Below are 15,867 nucleotides of genomic sequence, written 5' to 3' on the forward strand. Positions count from 1 at the left end.
TGCTCATAAATAATAGTTATGAATGTTTAGGCTAATATGGTATCAAATGGCATATTTATCTAGTTTTGTTAGTGAGAAGCTGAAAAATCTTTGTTAGACAGTATTGAATTGATCCTTCACAATCCTGTGAGAGAGAAGAGGGTAAAAACATTATTTTTCCCACTTTATAGCCAATGGGACCAAGTGAAAAGGGCTGAGAGCTGTTCTCAGGGTTGGCTGGACATGAACGACCCATCTTGCTCCCAATCACAGTTGTTTTGGGAGAACTTTGACATTACGACCTCAAGAGAGTGAGCTGCTCGGATTGGTCTGTCCCTGACAACAGGGCCCATAAAGTGGCAGCTCAGGGAAGTCAAACTTCCTTCCTCACCTGAGGTCCCAGGACACCTCTACCTGTGGCTGTGCTTTTGATCTTGGCTTACTTCCCCAGAAATGCAGGACTTGGGTTGTGAGAAACCTGGGAGGCTTAGGGGGCTTCTCAGTGCATCCCTGTCCCCCTCAAAGTACCTTTCCTGCTGAACAGAGGCAGGAGTGTTATGGAAAGACGGTTTCATCTTGGTAAGACAGATTCTATTATCCTCATTTGTAATCAAAACATGACCCAGCCTCTCTTAGATAATAACCTGTTCATGATTGGTGTGATGATATAGTAATTAATAAGCATTGACTCCTTCCTGTATACTCTCCATTCATACTGCCCATGTGAGGGTAGTATTCGGGCTTGGGAAGTCCACTTTCCCATCCACCCAGTTCCTTTGTGATCCACTGTGGGGCTGGGTTGGTGGAAGGGGGACCAGACTGGGGAGGTAGGAGACCGGGGTTCCCATCTTGGCTTTGCCACCAGCTTCCTGAGCAACCTTGGACAAATCACTTAGCCTCTCTGGCCAATGGAAAATACCACCCCTGTACTCCCTCCCTCCCTCTTTCCCAGGTCAGCGGTGGAGACCAGGGAAAACAGATTCCCTCGTCCCATCCAGATGTAACGTACCAATAATGATTATGCTTACACAATGAATCCCGCCCTCATCAGAATGCTCAGTGAGTGGGTACTTCTGGTTAATTGAATGTTCTGGGACATGGAAACATTCCCAGAAATCCTTTTTGTTCCTTTTGTGGCTATTGAAACCCGTTTACTCATCTATTCAGCAAATAGTTGTCCCATGCTCATGCTGTACCAGGTTCTGTACCAGGTGCTGGGGATAACGCCCTGAATGACATGGCAGAGGACCACAGTCTCAGGATGGCACGGGGCAAACACGTGGGAGGCTGGGCACACTGATGAGGAATGTAGGGTGTCGTGGGAGGCCAGGAGTCTAGTCTGCGAGTACTAGGGAGGAGTTCCTTGAGAAAGTGTGATCTATGCAGGAAGCACTAAAAGGCAGATAGTTGTGGTGTCTGGGGGGTGGAATAGTCCTGGGCATTCCAGGCCAAGGGAACAGCATGGACAAAGGCCCAGAGAAACGCCTTGTACATTTATTTGTGCTGTGAAGCTTAGGACGTGAAGCTGAGAAAGCGGGAGAGAAGAGGTACATGTGGGAAGAGAGCAGAAATAGGAAGGTGTGAGCAGGGCAGGGGCTGGCCTGGACAGTGAGGGCTGTAGGCTTATTTCTTGAGCGTGTGTTTTGGGATGTGATTCTTTCTAGCAAAAGTACAGAGTAGAGGAAAAGTGAAATCAAAACACTAAGTCACAGAGGAGGGGTCGCAAAGTCAGATGGGTGAAACAGGGCTGGGTGGGACAGTGACAAGTGCCTGCAGAGGGAATGTGGGCCTGGCATTGCCAGATCTTCTGACTTGTTAAGAGAAGCCAGCACTCTGGACTTTTATGGGAAATCTCTTAATTATTAAATGTTGGCAACTAATTAACAACACCAACAAAACTACTGTGGGCGAAATGAGATGCTTCTTTAGGCTCAGTATGTCTTACAAGCTGGTGGTTTGCAACCCTGGACCCTGAGGGCTCTATTGATGAGAGTTTGAAGGTGTCCATTTGAAATCCATTTGGATTCCCTAAGGAGTGTGCCCCTAACCTGTGCTGGGCACCGGGGGCACAGTAGGAGTCTGGTGCATGGTCCCTGCCTTTAAGCCTGGATCATAGCTGCCCTCAACCTAGAGATGGTTTAAATTGCAGCCTACTTGTCACGAAAGCACTAAGAGCTACAGAGCTCAGAGGAGAGCACGGTCAGCTAATGGAGGCCACATGGAGAGGCTTCCTGGGGATTCTGGGCCTGGTGATAGTTCTAGGAGTGGAGGGTAAGACTTAGGACAACCCCAAAAGGCATAGGTGTTACAGGCTGCAGGACTCAGGAGGGCTCAGACCCAGGAGGGAAATGAGATAGCCAAGAAAGGGGATTGGAGAAGATTTTGAAAGGCTGTGAATGCAGGCTCAGGGACATACATGTTCTTGGCTCTGACTATGAGAGTAAGATCCAAAGTTCACATTCTAGTCCAAGGCTTAAGGCTGTGAGCCCTGAGGTCACTCAATGGACATCTGAAGTGCTCTTCCTGCTTTCCTGGCATTCTAGAAATTTTCCTCTCTGCTGTCATGGCCACCATTTTGCTGGAATGGAAGTTCCATGGGGCAGGTACTGTGCCTGGCCAATACAGGATCCAAACCTGTGACCTTGGGATTATAAGGCGCTCTAACCAACTCAGCTAACCAGCCAACCTGGTGCCTGTTTTGTTCACTGAAGTCTCCTGCGTGCCTAGAATGATGTCTGGAATATAGTAAGTGCTCAACAAATATTGAGTGCCTACTTACTATGAGCTAGTGTTGCCCTAGGCCTGGGGCTTAGGACAGCTCTGTGGCACTTATGTTCTGGTGTGCAGATGTACAATAAACCAGCAAGCAAATCAATGAATAAGATGATTTCAGAGAGCGTGGCCTGTGCGTGGCTTGTCTCACTGCGCTGTACTGGCCTGTTTGTCTCTTCCTGGCCTGTGAGAGCTGAGGGGACATGGCCGCGGTCTGTCTGGTTCCTTGTTTCAGTGGTAGCCCCTAAGGCTGGTGCCTGACAAATAGGGAGCAGTAAAAAAGAATGTTTTTGCTGGCTGTATTTAATGAACGAACACAGGCTGACAGTGATTTCAACCTATGTGCACCTGTACCCTTTGGAGGCTGCAGAACTCATTATTATCAACCCAGGTGTAATTGCTGATAAGCCCGAGTGTGAATTTCCTTGCAAATAGAGAGGTTAGGAGGGAGAGTGTTTAGTAACAACGGGGATAATCTTAATTAATGACCTGATAACTGTAATTAATTGCATCATATCCGGAGGCCCTCTCTGGAATTCTGGGAGGGAGTAACTAGTCTTTGGCAGCTTTGGGGCTGGAAAGGAGGGGAGTTCTAGGATCTCCGTTCCAGAACACTTGGATGATGGGCAAGCTTTGGCAAGTTACTCACAACTCTGAGCCTCAGTTTTCTCACCGGGAAAATAGAGCTACATCACAGGGTTGTTGCCAGTTTAGTGAGGCAGTCTCCAAGCCCTCAGTGCTGCAAGCGCAATGCCTGGGCTCCAGGGCTGTTGCTACTGTGGCTGTCATTGAAGGCCCAGGTGCAAGGCTGCACACCATCCTTGTTGATCTAGGGATGCCAGACTGGACAGGGGTGGTGGTGGGCACATCACACGTCTGGGTTTCCCCCTCTCTCTCACCCTTGTAGGGACGTGGGGCAAACTGCTGGAAGTGGGGGAGAAGAAGCAAGCAGCCAACGGTGCTGCGTGTGGGATCGTGCGGGATTGTGTGGGATCGTGCGGGATTGTGCGGGATGTTTCCAGGGGAGACACAGGAAGCCACATAGTACGCGGGAGTTTCTGGTGCGAGAAATGGGGCAGGGGCGGTGGGACACTGAGAGTGAAGGAGTGAAGAGGTCCCCACCATGCGGGCCTCAGTTTCCCCTGTATTGTGGGAGGTTGGGTGGGGGTGCTGAGCCCCCTCCCCTTCGGTGCAACCGCCGGCTGGGACAGCGGGAGGGCTCGCAGCGGTTTGGGAGCGTCCCCCACTTTCCCGGGACACGCCCAACGCGGGGAGGGGGGCGAGATGCGCGCGGCCGGCCGCGGCCCCGGCCACCAGGGGTTAAGCGGTGACCTCAGCCGCGGCGCCCCGGGACCGGCGGGCTGGCGGGCGGGCGCGGCGCCGCGTCGCGCAGTGCGCAGCGGCTGGACCAGGCCGCTGGCGGGCGCGGGCGCAGTGCGGGCGGGAGGCGACCTCGCGGGCGGCGCGGCCATTGGCTCGGGCGGGCGGGAAGCGACCTCGCGGGGCGCGGGAGGGGGCGCGGCCATTGGCTCGGGCGGGCGCGGGGTGCGGGGCGCGGGCGGGGGCGCGGGGCGCCGTCCCGGCCATGGGCGCCCGCGGCGGCCGGGGGAGCAGGAGGCGCGGCGCCGGCCGCCGGGCGCCTTTGTGAGCGACGCGGACGACAAAGGCTCGGGCCGCCGCGGCCAGGCCGGTGAGTGAGCGCGGCCCGCGGGCTCCGGGCGCCCCGGCGTCCCCGGTGCCCACGGCGTCCCGTGTGCGCGACCTCTGTGTGTCTGATTCTCCGGGCGTGGGGGAGCCGCTCTCGGAGCTGGTGTCTCCTCCGGGTGTCTCGGGTGTGTCGCCGGGAGCCCGTGTGTCTCTCTGTCTCGAGTGTGAGAGGCCCCCGAGCTGGATCTTCCGTCTGTGTGCGGGCCCTCTCTTTGTGTCCCTGGAGTGATTGTATCACTAGTGTGTGTGTATGTGTGAGTGTGTGTCCACCCCACCCCCCAGTCTCTGTGTTTCTCTGTGTCCCTTGAGTGTCCCTCTGTGTGACTCCTGACTGCCCTTTGTGCATCAGCCAGTGTGTGTGTGTGACCTCCAGCAGGCTGGGATAGGGACAGTTTGGGAATCTGCACCCCCACCCTGTGCCTCACTTCCCTAACCATTCACTATGGTCCACCTCTCCCTGCTCTGACCTTAGGGGTCCTTGGAATTGCATGAAGTCACGGAATGCTCCTGTCACTTCTGTTCTGGGTCAGCCTCTCCCATCTTGGACCCTTGCCCAGAGGCAGAACAGGGAGGGACTCATGCAGGAGGGGACTGTAGGAGAAGAGGATGCCCCATCAGCCCAAGACTGGCTGCAGAGCACCGTCACCGTGGCCAGGGAGCCCGGTCTACATGCTCCCTAAGGCAGGGACGTGTGTTCTGGGTGGTCCCTGCTGAGGATGGAGACCAGCTTCCCCAGCTTGCAGGGGGTCTTTGGGACGGAACCCAGGCCTGTTTAGGAGAAGTGAAGACAGTTTGTCCTCCCCCTCTGATACTGGGGTCCTGGAGCCAGGGTCATGAATCTTCCTTTGGCCCTGAAAGCCTCAGTCCAAAGCAGAGAGGTGGTGGTGGGTGGGCTGCATTTCCCACTGGCTTTGGAGCTGAGTTTCTGCCCCAATGCCTGTGGCTTCCCTTAGGGATTCAACCAGGGGAAGCCCCGCCCTGCCTGCCTGAAGCCCCATCTGCTCCTCCTTGGATTCTGGGGAGAGAGGGCAGGTTGTGCGGACTCATTAAAATGCATAGCCCTTCCCTGCAGGCCCTGTGGGATGGACGGCCATGAGCTGCAGCATCCTTCTGTCCATCCCCCCAGCACTGTGTGCCTACAGTGTTCAGGCCCCCAGCACACAGACTAGAAAGGTGGGCACAGTCTGGAAATCTCCAGGCTCACTGTGACTGTGGTGTAGGGACTGCCCTTCTCCGTCCTCGGGCTCGTAGAGTGAAGCTCAGAACCCTCCTCACCGTTTGTAAAGCCTAACCTAGTGCCCAAATCTGATTCTCACTCTGCTCTTCCTGAGGTCCTCTGTTCCTTCCCCACACTTGCCTTCCTGAGGTCCCCTGTTCCTTCCCCTTCCACCAAAGGGCCTCTGTCCTAACCGTTTCTTCTATCCAGAGAATGGGTTCCATCCTTCACCTCTTCAGTTCATGCATGGGAGTCACTTCTACTCCAGCAAACCAGGCCAGCTCCCGATTCTCTTAGAGCCCTTGCCCTCATCGGGGTGGCTCCTTTACACCTCCCAACAGAGCAGGGACCGTGTCTGTTCTTTTTTAGTATAAGTGCTGCCGAGCCGAAGCGAGCACGACCGTGTCTGTTCTTAATTACCCCCTTACAACAGTGCCTGGCACGTAGTAGGTGCTCAGTAAATAGTTGCTGAATAAATGAATGTCTGCTAACTGATGGTTCCTAAATTCTACTGTTATAAGTGTTAATTTGGGAGGAGTCTAGGGAGGGGGAAAAGTTGGTGGACTCCTTGGGGGCCTGGGTACTAGGTTAGTATAAGAGGAGGGCCTGCTGTAAATTAGAAATAATAAATAAATTAATAGACATTTATAGTATCTGCCAAGTGCCAGGTGCTGGACTAGATGCTTCAAGCTTGTGATCTTACATGGTTGGTGACAAGGAATGGAGTAGAAAGAATGTCATCTTTGATAAGTTTTGAAAAGATAAAGTGGGTGATATATGTGGTAGGATAAGGTAATAATAACTTAGATTTATATTGCACTTTCACGTCTGCTATCTCTTTGTTTCGACAACAGCCCTGGTAATTAGGCAGGGAAGATGAGTGGGAAGATGAGTTCCTCCCTATTTTGTAGATGAGGAAGATGAGCCTTTAAGTGACTGCCTAGGGTCACATCTTGTCAGTGAAGGAGCCAGGACCTGAGCCTGGGTCTCTCTGACAGCCCAGTCCTTGCTTTCTTCTGCAAGCTTGTCTTCCGTGCCCGGATTCACAATGGTGAATGAGCGAGCCACTGCCCTTGCTCTCAAGGGGTCTAAAGTCCAGGTGAGAGAACCAGGTTCACAACAGAGTGTACCAAAGTTCTCTTTCCACCCCACTGGGCCACGTGGGGCCTAGTTCAGCTCCTTCCTTGTTCTGTGTCCCCGGAGAGTTCCTTGGTCTCTCTCTGCCTCAGTGGAGGGCATCAGAGCTGCTTTCTTTTAGGCTCCTAGTCTGATAGCATTCCCAGGAGTGACTGGTGCCTTACAGAGCCTGTGCTGGGCCCTGGGCAGTGTTGTGCTGGAAGCAGTTTGTACAGACCACACAGAGCTGGTCGCTAAATTTTAGAAATTTTGTGAGCTTGTTGTTAAACACAGCCATTATAAAAATTGCGAGTATATAAGTTTATAATAAAATAAATTATATTAAAAACAAAGGTAGTAAAGACTCAAAATTACTTCCTAATTATTTTATTATATTTAACTATTATGTAAGCATATGCAGTTGTTTGTGCCTTTGTATATACAAGGGTACTTCAAAAAGTTCACGGAAAAACAGAATTGGGGCTGCCTATTAGAGCATTGCCTTATGACACCAGGGTCACCAGTTCAGATCCCCTTACTGGCCAGCCACACACACGCACACGCACACGCACATGCACTCACGCACGCACGCACGCACACACGCGCACACACACACACACACATGCACAAAGAATTTAAACATAATATGAATCTTTTCATGAACTTTTTGAAGTACTAGGACATATACGTGTATGTGTGCATATGTATGTAACATACATAATGGTGTGTTACGTACATCTCTTCTTGACTCTGTGTTCAGTGATGTCATGTTGGTAGCTTGAAATCGCCTATAGTTAGAGTACTTACACCACAGAAATTGGCAAATACTGTGAATTAGGGTCTTTTTTTTTTTTTTTTTTTTTTGTCTTTTTCGTGACCGGCACCCAGCCAGTGAGTGCACCGGCCATTCCTATATAGGATCCGAACCCGCGGCGGGAACGTCGCTGCACTCCCAGCGCCGCACTCTCCCGAGTGCGCCATGGGCTCGGCCCATTAGGGTCTTTTTTCTGAAGAGCCAGTTGTTAAGCATTTACCAGCACACCACTGGGGACCCAGCAGTGAGTGGTTCGGCTCAGCTGTCTTCTGGATTTTGCATTCTGGTGTGACATGGCTCCAGGCTTGTTTTAGGGTCCTCACAGGGGCAGAGTGGGAGGGGCAGTTGCTGGGCTGGGCATGCTCTGTGGTGGGGGTTGCAAATTGCTTTCAAATCAAGTGAGCTTTCAAATCAAGTGAGTAGGGCCGAGCCCGTGGCGCACTCGGGAGTGCGGCGACACTCCCGCCGCGGGTTCGGGTCCTATATAGGAATGGCCGGTGCACTCACTGGCTGAGTGCCGGTCACGAATAAGACAAAAAAAAAAAAACCAAATCAAGTGAGTAACTTCAGTACGTGAGTTATTACCACACACCAAGAAGAGGGGAAATGGGATGAGGAGATTCAGTTCATTGAGAGCAGGCTTTGGCTACTCAGGATGACCCAAGCATCAGAAAGGCAAAGTGGCAGTGGTGTCTCAGGACACTGAGGACAAGCCACGTAGCTCGAGGCTTGTGGAGACGTGATATCTAGGACATGCATGGCGAGAGCTGTCTGGGGCTGGCTTAGGCAACGGTGGGCATGACCTGTGCATGTGGATTCAGGGACTGTGTTAGAAAGAGTAGAGTCAGACTGTGGCTCTACAGTGTGTGATTTCTGGCTGGGAGATGGACATGGGCATAGTTACATATGGTGGAGGAATGTGCAGAATATAGCACGGGAATGAGATGGGGTCGGGGTAGAAGGAACAGCATGTGCAAAGGCTCAGAGGCACGAGCTGCTGGAAGTTCAGTCTGGCTTAGGTTAATCAAAAGTCTGCAGGGCTGTGGCAGTGCAGGGCAAGTGCTGAACCTTCCTCATGTCAGAGGGCACAGCATCATCTGGATACCCCCGAAAGCACCCAGACTTTATAGATGAGGAAACTGAGTCTTAGAGAGGCTGAATGACTTATCCGAGTTCTCAGTGTTTGTAAGGGATAGGATTTGAACCTGAGATCTTTCTACAATCCTGTGCTTGCCTTCTTATTCTGTTTTCCTTTTCCCTTGACAAGGGGAGGGAGAGAAGATTTGCTATGTCTGGAATCTCAACATACTTTGCCATTTTTAGTTTGAAGTTCATGTGCATTTTTTTTACCTGGTGTTGGTGAAGCCCTGTCTGGTCATGGCTGGGTTTATCACTCAGTGGCTCAGGGTCACAGCTGGGAATAGAACCCCAGTGCCCACACGGGCCCCCAGGCCTAGTGTCAGCAAAGAGCTAACACTAATGGCTCGTTAGTGGCAGGCACTTTGGTAGCGCGTGGCCCGTGGGAGCTTGTTCATTCTTTAGCCACCCCAAGAGGTGGGGCTTATCATTATCTTCATTCTGTGCCCAATGAGGCTGAGGCCTGGGCAAGTTATCTCACCTGCCCAGGGTCATGCAATGGCACTGTGGAAGCCACATGGAACCTGATTCTGCTTGCCCCAGAGCCCTGCCTCTCAACTCTGTGTCCTAGAGCCAGCCAGCCCTCCCAGTGCCTGGTGGGCTGTGCCTCTGATGGCCCCTAGCAGCAGCAGCCATGTATTGTGGAAAATAGGAAGGACAATTGACCCCTTAGCCACAAGTGTGGTTTGTGCCTGCCTGTTGGTGAGAGCCTGGCACTGAGCTCCCTGCTATGGGTTCGTCTTCTCATGTTGAGATGGTGGTCAGTGGAGAGGGTAGACTTGGACCAGGCCACATCACGACCCTCTTGCAGATATATACACAGTATGGATGGTGAAGGTGCTTTGTGGTGGTTCCTGCCCATGATGGCATGTTGGGCTCAAGGTAAGGTGGTCTTTCTGGGTTTTGGACCCCCTCTTTCTCCTCGAGATTCTGGCCCCTAGTGCCGTTCTGGTTGCTGGCTGATTGGTATGCATCCCTGAATTCCATCCGTTAGCACACAGGGCTAGCATACAACCAGCTCTCATTAGTTCTCTCTTCATGGTTTGAAGTGGGCAGACTAGGAGTAAGCTTTGGAAATGTGGGCTTTTGATTCAATTTCCCTAGAAAAACAATGGTTAAATTAAGTAGGGAAATAACAATCTCTGGAAATTGAAGGAAAATATTCTTGAACCTAGACATTACACAGAACCTTTGAATTTCTTTTAAATTAGGGTTTATTTTACTTTAAGTTATACATGTATTGCGTGACCAAATAAGAAAACTTGGAAAATACAGAGAGAAGAAAATTTAAATCACCCTTTATTTCATGGCTTAAAGACAACCTCTCTCAATATTGTGGCGGATATCATTCATTTATTCAGTGATTTATTTGTCCATTTGGCAAGTACCTATTTAGGGCCCACGAGGGGCCAGGCCTGTGTTGGGCTCTGGAAATAGAGGGGTAGCCTGCTCTCTGCTGAGGCTGTTTCTATGCTGGACCTTGGGCAACTCATTTGACCCCTCTGTATCTCAGTTTTCTTATCTGTAAAATAGGGGTGATACTAACAGCTGTGTCATAGGGTGTGGGGATTTAAGGAGAAAGTGCAAGCAGGATGCTCAGGACAGTGCCTGGCCCAAGCCAGAGCTTAGCAACGTTGGCTATCGCTATGTAGTGGGGGACAAACTTTTCCTCTCCCCTCTTAGATTCTGTGTTGGGGCCTGTGAATTAAACTGATGAAAGACAGGTTAACAAGAGAAAAGGCATACAGATTTTATCTGATGTTAATTTTTTTTATTGCAGGGAGACTTCACAGAAAAGAAGTGAAAACCCAAAGAAGCAGTTAGACCCAGGGGCTTATATACTGTTTTAACAAGGGGTGACAAATTGTGGAGAAGTGACTAGACAAAGGAAAATGGTTTGGGCTCTTGGGACAGTAAATTGTGGAAAGGCAACTAGGAAATTATCTATGATAGATGAGTTATTTATGTCAAAAGGACATTTAAAATTCAATTAAGATAAAGATGACACTTTCCCATTAAAAAAATAAAAGATAAGAGTTGTTTAGTAAGGTTAGTTATGCAGATATGAGTTTCTCCTCTTCCTGGTAAGGGAGAGGGGAGCACCTTTGCAAATGTAAATTTATATCACCACTGCATAGGGAAATTTATGTCCTGCTTTTAGGCAGAAAGGGAGGGCAGAGAGTTCTTCCTGCACCTGCTGCTTCTCAAGTGCCTTCAGCTTGAGAAATAATCCTTATGCCAAAGTGGCATATTTTGGGGTGGCATATTCTGATCCATTTCCATTACAACAGTGAGCAGGCAGACTGTAACTGTGCCCCATTGGATCTTATATGACGGTAGAGAAGACAAAAAATAAACCAGACAAATTAATAATAAAGTAACTACTACTTATGTAATGTAATGACTTCTGTGATAATTTATGTGCTAAATCCTGTGAAGTAAATAGCCTGGGCTGGGGGAGGTGAGGCTGCGGGATGGAGAGGGGGTATGTGGGGGTTGGGTACAGAATTTGTTAGCTGGAGGTGGTCAGGGAAGCCTCTCCGAAGAAGACATATTTAAGCTGAGACTTGAATGACAAGGAGGAGCCACCCCTGCAAGATCTGAGGGAAGAGGCTACCAGGCAGGAGTACAGCAAATGCAAAGGCCCTGAGGCTGGATGAACTTGGCCTGTTTGAGCAACAGAAAGCCCAGAGCCTGCAGTGGGCAAAGGGGAGGGCGTAAGAAGAGGCAGTGGAAAGCAGTGTAGGAAGCCATTGGAGGTTTGTTTCTTTTTTATTTCATATAAGTGCCTTTACTAATTAAATACAATCCCAAGATTCCAGCTATTAATAACTCTGTTAAGAAATTGACCTTTATTCAGAAATAACATACCGAGTGCCTATGATGTAGAAGCATTTGACTCAGTGCAGTGGGGAGGGACAGACACTATAAGGTAAGATGAGGACTTACCCCCCGATAACTCTCAGCCCAGTGGAGAAGACGAGCACACAACTGCAGTATGAATTTAGAAGAGTGGGGAACACCTATCATGTGTTTAGACTGGGCATAGTACATGTGCCTGGCATCCCTGCTCAGTATTTTACTTGCATTCAATGTCACTGAGTCACCGTAACAATCCATTGAGCATCATGGGCTGGGCCATGTGACCCATTTACCTTTGGAGAAGGTCCTCTGCCTGCTGCGGGGAGAGCTGGCTATAGGGGCCTGGGTTGGCGCTCTCGGGTGGGGGTGGGGCAGAGGGAAGGTGAGGTTGGATTTGTGTTGTGGCAGTGAAGTTGGAGAAAAGTGTTGGATTTGTGTTATATATCAGAGATAGAATCAACTGGAATTGTTGGTGGGTTATACATGGGAGTGGGTGAGGGAAAGAGAGGAATCAAGTGTGACTTCTAGATTCTTCTTTTGAGTATCTGGGTGGGTCGTGGTGTCATGAAGTGAGATGGTTAAGAGGGAATGCGGAGCATGGTTTTTGGAGAAACCAATGATTCAGTTTGGGACAGGTTCACACTGACAGGCTGGTTAGAAGTCCAGTGGGATCCTTTGGGCTGGAGATTCGAACTTGGGCACCATTAGCATATAGATGGGACAGGTGGGATCTATATTTACAGGTTGGGTGAAGGAGGAGGAGCCAGGAGAGGAGCCCAGAAATGAGCAGCCTGGGAGCTGGGGTCAGGTAGGACGCAAGGAGCTTACCTTTATGTGCCAGGTGCTGAACTGAGTGCTTTGGGAGGATTAGCTCTGGAGTCCCCATGGTAAGCCCATGAGGTGCAGGTGCTATTACTGTTCTCACTTTACAGAAGAGAAAAGAGGCCCAGAGAGGTAAACAACACCCCAGCGAGCATGTGCACAGTGGCGTGGGGAGCAAGGATCCACACCAAGTAGGCGGGCTGGCTGCTTTGCCCACGACATTTCTGTTTTGCAGAGGAGGATACCAAAGCTCCTGGGTTAGTTAATTTGTTTTCATTTGCCTTCCCTTGCATTCCTTTCCTTCTAACACATATTTATTGAGCACCTACTAGGTGCCAGGCACTGAGCAAGGAGCTGGAGATTCTGAGATGAGTAAGATATGGTTACTCTCAGCCTGTAGAAGGCTTGCCAGGGGATTGTCTAAGCCAAGCAGCAGAAGAGGCAGAGCTAGGTCAGGGCGGGAAGCATTCTGGGCACGTGCAAAGGCTGGGGTGAGTGAACAGTAGGGCCCTCCTCTGTCAGGGAGGGAGCAGTGGGGGATGCCGCTGATGAGCTCAAACACCTCCCTCGGAGTTTGCACTTTATCTTGGGGGCCGTAGGGAGCCATTCAAGTGTTTCAAGCCAGGGAGTGACATCATCAGGGTAGAGACTGGGTTGGAAGGGACAGGAGACACCAGGAGAACTTTCGAGGCTGTTAATAGGATCTCAGATTCGTAAGTCATTCTCTGAACCCCATTGCTTCCCTAGGGCTTCCCAAACTCTGCTCATTTCTCTTTTCCAAAAAGGTTTCTGTGACTCAGGTTAAGCAACCTGCCTGAGTTTACACAGCATAACAGGGCATCCAAGCTGGGACTGGTCTCTTAAATGAAACAACTAGAGTCTCAGGGGTGGAAGTAGATGATGAGTCACCCCAGGGAGGGGCTCACTGGAGGCTTTAATTGAAGGTCATCATCTGCAAGTCCCCTTGTGATGTCAAACATTGCCTTTTGCAGTCTCCAAGAACTGGGTTGCCTCTGGGCAGGAGCTGGGCTGTTGCTGAGACCTGGGAGTGGGGCCCTCCTGGAGCCACATGGGTTGTTTAAGCAGTTTCCTGGGCATCTGTTTCTTCCCCAGTGAGTGACAGGAAAACTCCATGGGACTGGTGCAGGATTCAATTAACACAGGTCACACGAGGCCAGTGGGGGAGGCGGTCCCCACTGGGGAGGACAGCTATTTTTTACAGATGCCAGGCAAAGGCCTTGTTCTTGGGGGCTGGGAGAGATGGGGAGCAGTTCCCAGAGCCCTGTCCTTTATGAGTACTGTCTCTCGGGCAGGTGTCTTGCCTCTCTGGAGTCTTGGTTACGTCATCTGTAAAGTTGGGGTAATATTGAATGTGACCCACAGGATTGATAATACTAAGCAGTTATCTAGACTGTGCATGAGTCCCTTCCTTGGCAAATCTTGTGGGACTCCAGCATTCTCCTTCCCCACTTTGGGACACCCTGATCTAGTCTAGCCCCTTAAGTTTTATCACGAAGCCTTGGAGCTCCAGTGGGCCTAAGCCCCTTGCCTATCACCTCCCAGCCACTTGGGTTGGACCTGGGACCAGAATCTCAGCATCCCAGATCTCTGGCCTTCTGCTTTCTTCACTGCTCCAAGGCCTCAGGAGGGGTACTAGACTGGGAGCCAGGTACCTGGGTTCTAATCCCTTTTCTTTCTCAAACCAGCCTGGAGAGCTGGGGCAACATTTTGTGCCACCCCTGACTTCATCCTGGGCCTCATTTTTCCCTTCTGTAAGATGGGCAGGTTGAAAATCTAGGGTCTTTACCAATTCTAATAATCCATGAGTTTAGGATTTCAGGTTTCTAGGAGTCTGCAAGAGTCAGATATTTGCTACCATCTTCTACTTCTTGTTTTCTGTTGCCTGTGGGACGAGAGGGGATTGAATTGCCAAAAGAACTGAGTGCCCTCGAGTCCCATGGCAGTGAATGGTAACGACTGATGGACACCACTGAGTGCCAGCTGACTGCCATCTGCTTCATGTGTATTCTTTTATTGCGTGTGCACCAGGGAGATGAGCGCTAAGTCCATGTTAGATGTGCAAACTGAGGCCCAAAGAGGTTAGCTCACTTTCCCAAGGGCCAAGTAATTGAGTTACCTTTCTATGAGAGCTGGACTTAAACAACCAGAGGTGGTGCTGAGGCTATGTGTGTTGGAGGCCTCCTGAGGGGTAAGGCCTCTCTGCCTCACATCCCAGGACAGGGAGTTCTCAGCAGAACCAGTCCTCTGGGCCCCGGATGGAAAAATCCACCCAGTGCATCCACCTTTGTGAAGTGGTGATAAGCGCTGGATCTGGAAACACCTAAGTGGGAGAGTCACAGTGAGGATGGTGAAGGGGGGCAGAGAGGGCAGCACGGCGCTTAGCCTGCTGATGCTGTTGGAGCTCAGCCAAGCCAGGGGGTGCAGCCCGGGAGTGCAGGCCTCAACTGTTCACAGTGAAGGGGACTTGCATCCAGGGAGAGGAATGGCTGGCAGGGATGGAAACGGAGGAGCCGAGTCAGGATTATGGAGTCAGAGACTCATTTAGAGCTAGAAGGGTCTTCCAAGATCATCTAGTCCAAGCTTCTAATTTTACATATGGGACATCTTTGTCTCGGAGAGGGACTGTGACTTGCCCTGGATCACACAGCTCACGGCACCAGACTTAGGAACAGAAGATGATTTGGGAAGCTGGATTCTCAGCCTCACCTCTGTGCCACTTTCATGGGCGTGACTTCCCGCCCAGACCCCGCTGTTTCCTGTCTTTTCTTCCTCCCACTGGGAGAAGAACAGGAGCGGTAACAAAAAGGAGTCACTCGCTGAGCACCAGGCACACTGGGTGCCAGTACGGACTCTGGAGACAGACTGTCTGTGCTCGAGTCCCGCCTCCCCCACTTTGGGCGAACGGGTAACTCCTCTTAGCCTCCCAGTTTCTTGATCTGTATCGTGACTCAAGCAGATTCTGAAATTGCAGGACTTCTCAGGGCCTCTAACATGCTGAATATTGTCAGTCTCCAGGAGGGGGATTTCTACTGTGGTTCTTCCATCATTCCTTGACTACTGAACATTTTTTCCCCACAGTGAGCACTTATTAACATATTTCAGGACATAAGTGTTCCCTCAAACATACAGATTGAGAACAAACTCAGACACTGTGGCTGATGGTGGAGTTTCGGGGGACATCGCTACTGAGCTGTGACAATCAACCTACCCCTGGGGTCAGCAGCACCATAACCCTGCAGCCTGTTTTTGCTACTTTCATTCTCCAATGTCCCCTCCTCCCTGGAGCACCAGTTTATCAGCAGGAGCCTTCCTGGGAGGAAGGTCAGGTTCATGTAATTGGGGCCACCATGCCTTCCGGGAGCAGCAACACTGGCTGAGAAGTCCGAGGAGGCAGCAACTGCCCTGCAAAGGCTTTTCCCAG

General features: G+C 50.8%; 1 protein-coding gene across 2 annotated transcripts in view; it reads left to right on the plus strand.

Annotated features, from left to right (window-relative positions):
* Positions 1–4,343: 4,343 nt before the first annotated feature.
* ARHGEF10L (Rho guanine nucleotide exchange factor 10 like) overlaps positions 4,344–15,867 on the plus strand; it is a 144,190-nt gene continuing 132,666 nt past the window's right edge. For both annotated transcript variants that reach the window (XM_063104614.1, XM_063104612.1), the window contains exon 1: positions 4,344–4,441. The gene's annotated coding sequence lies outside the window, so the exon portion shown is untranslated. The remainder of the gene's footprint in view (positions 4,442–15,867) is intronic.

Source organism: Cynocephalus volans, chromosome 8 (genome assembly GCF_027409185.1).
Source record: "Cynocephalus volans isolate mCynVol1 chromosome 8, mCynVol1.pri, whole genome shotgun sequence".
Taxonomy (NCBI): domain Eukaryota; kingdom Metazoa; phylum Chordata; class Mammalia; order Dermoptera; family Cynocephalidae; genus Cynocephalus; species Cynocephalus volans.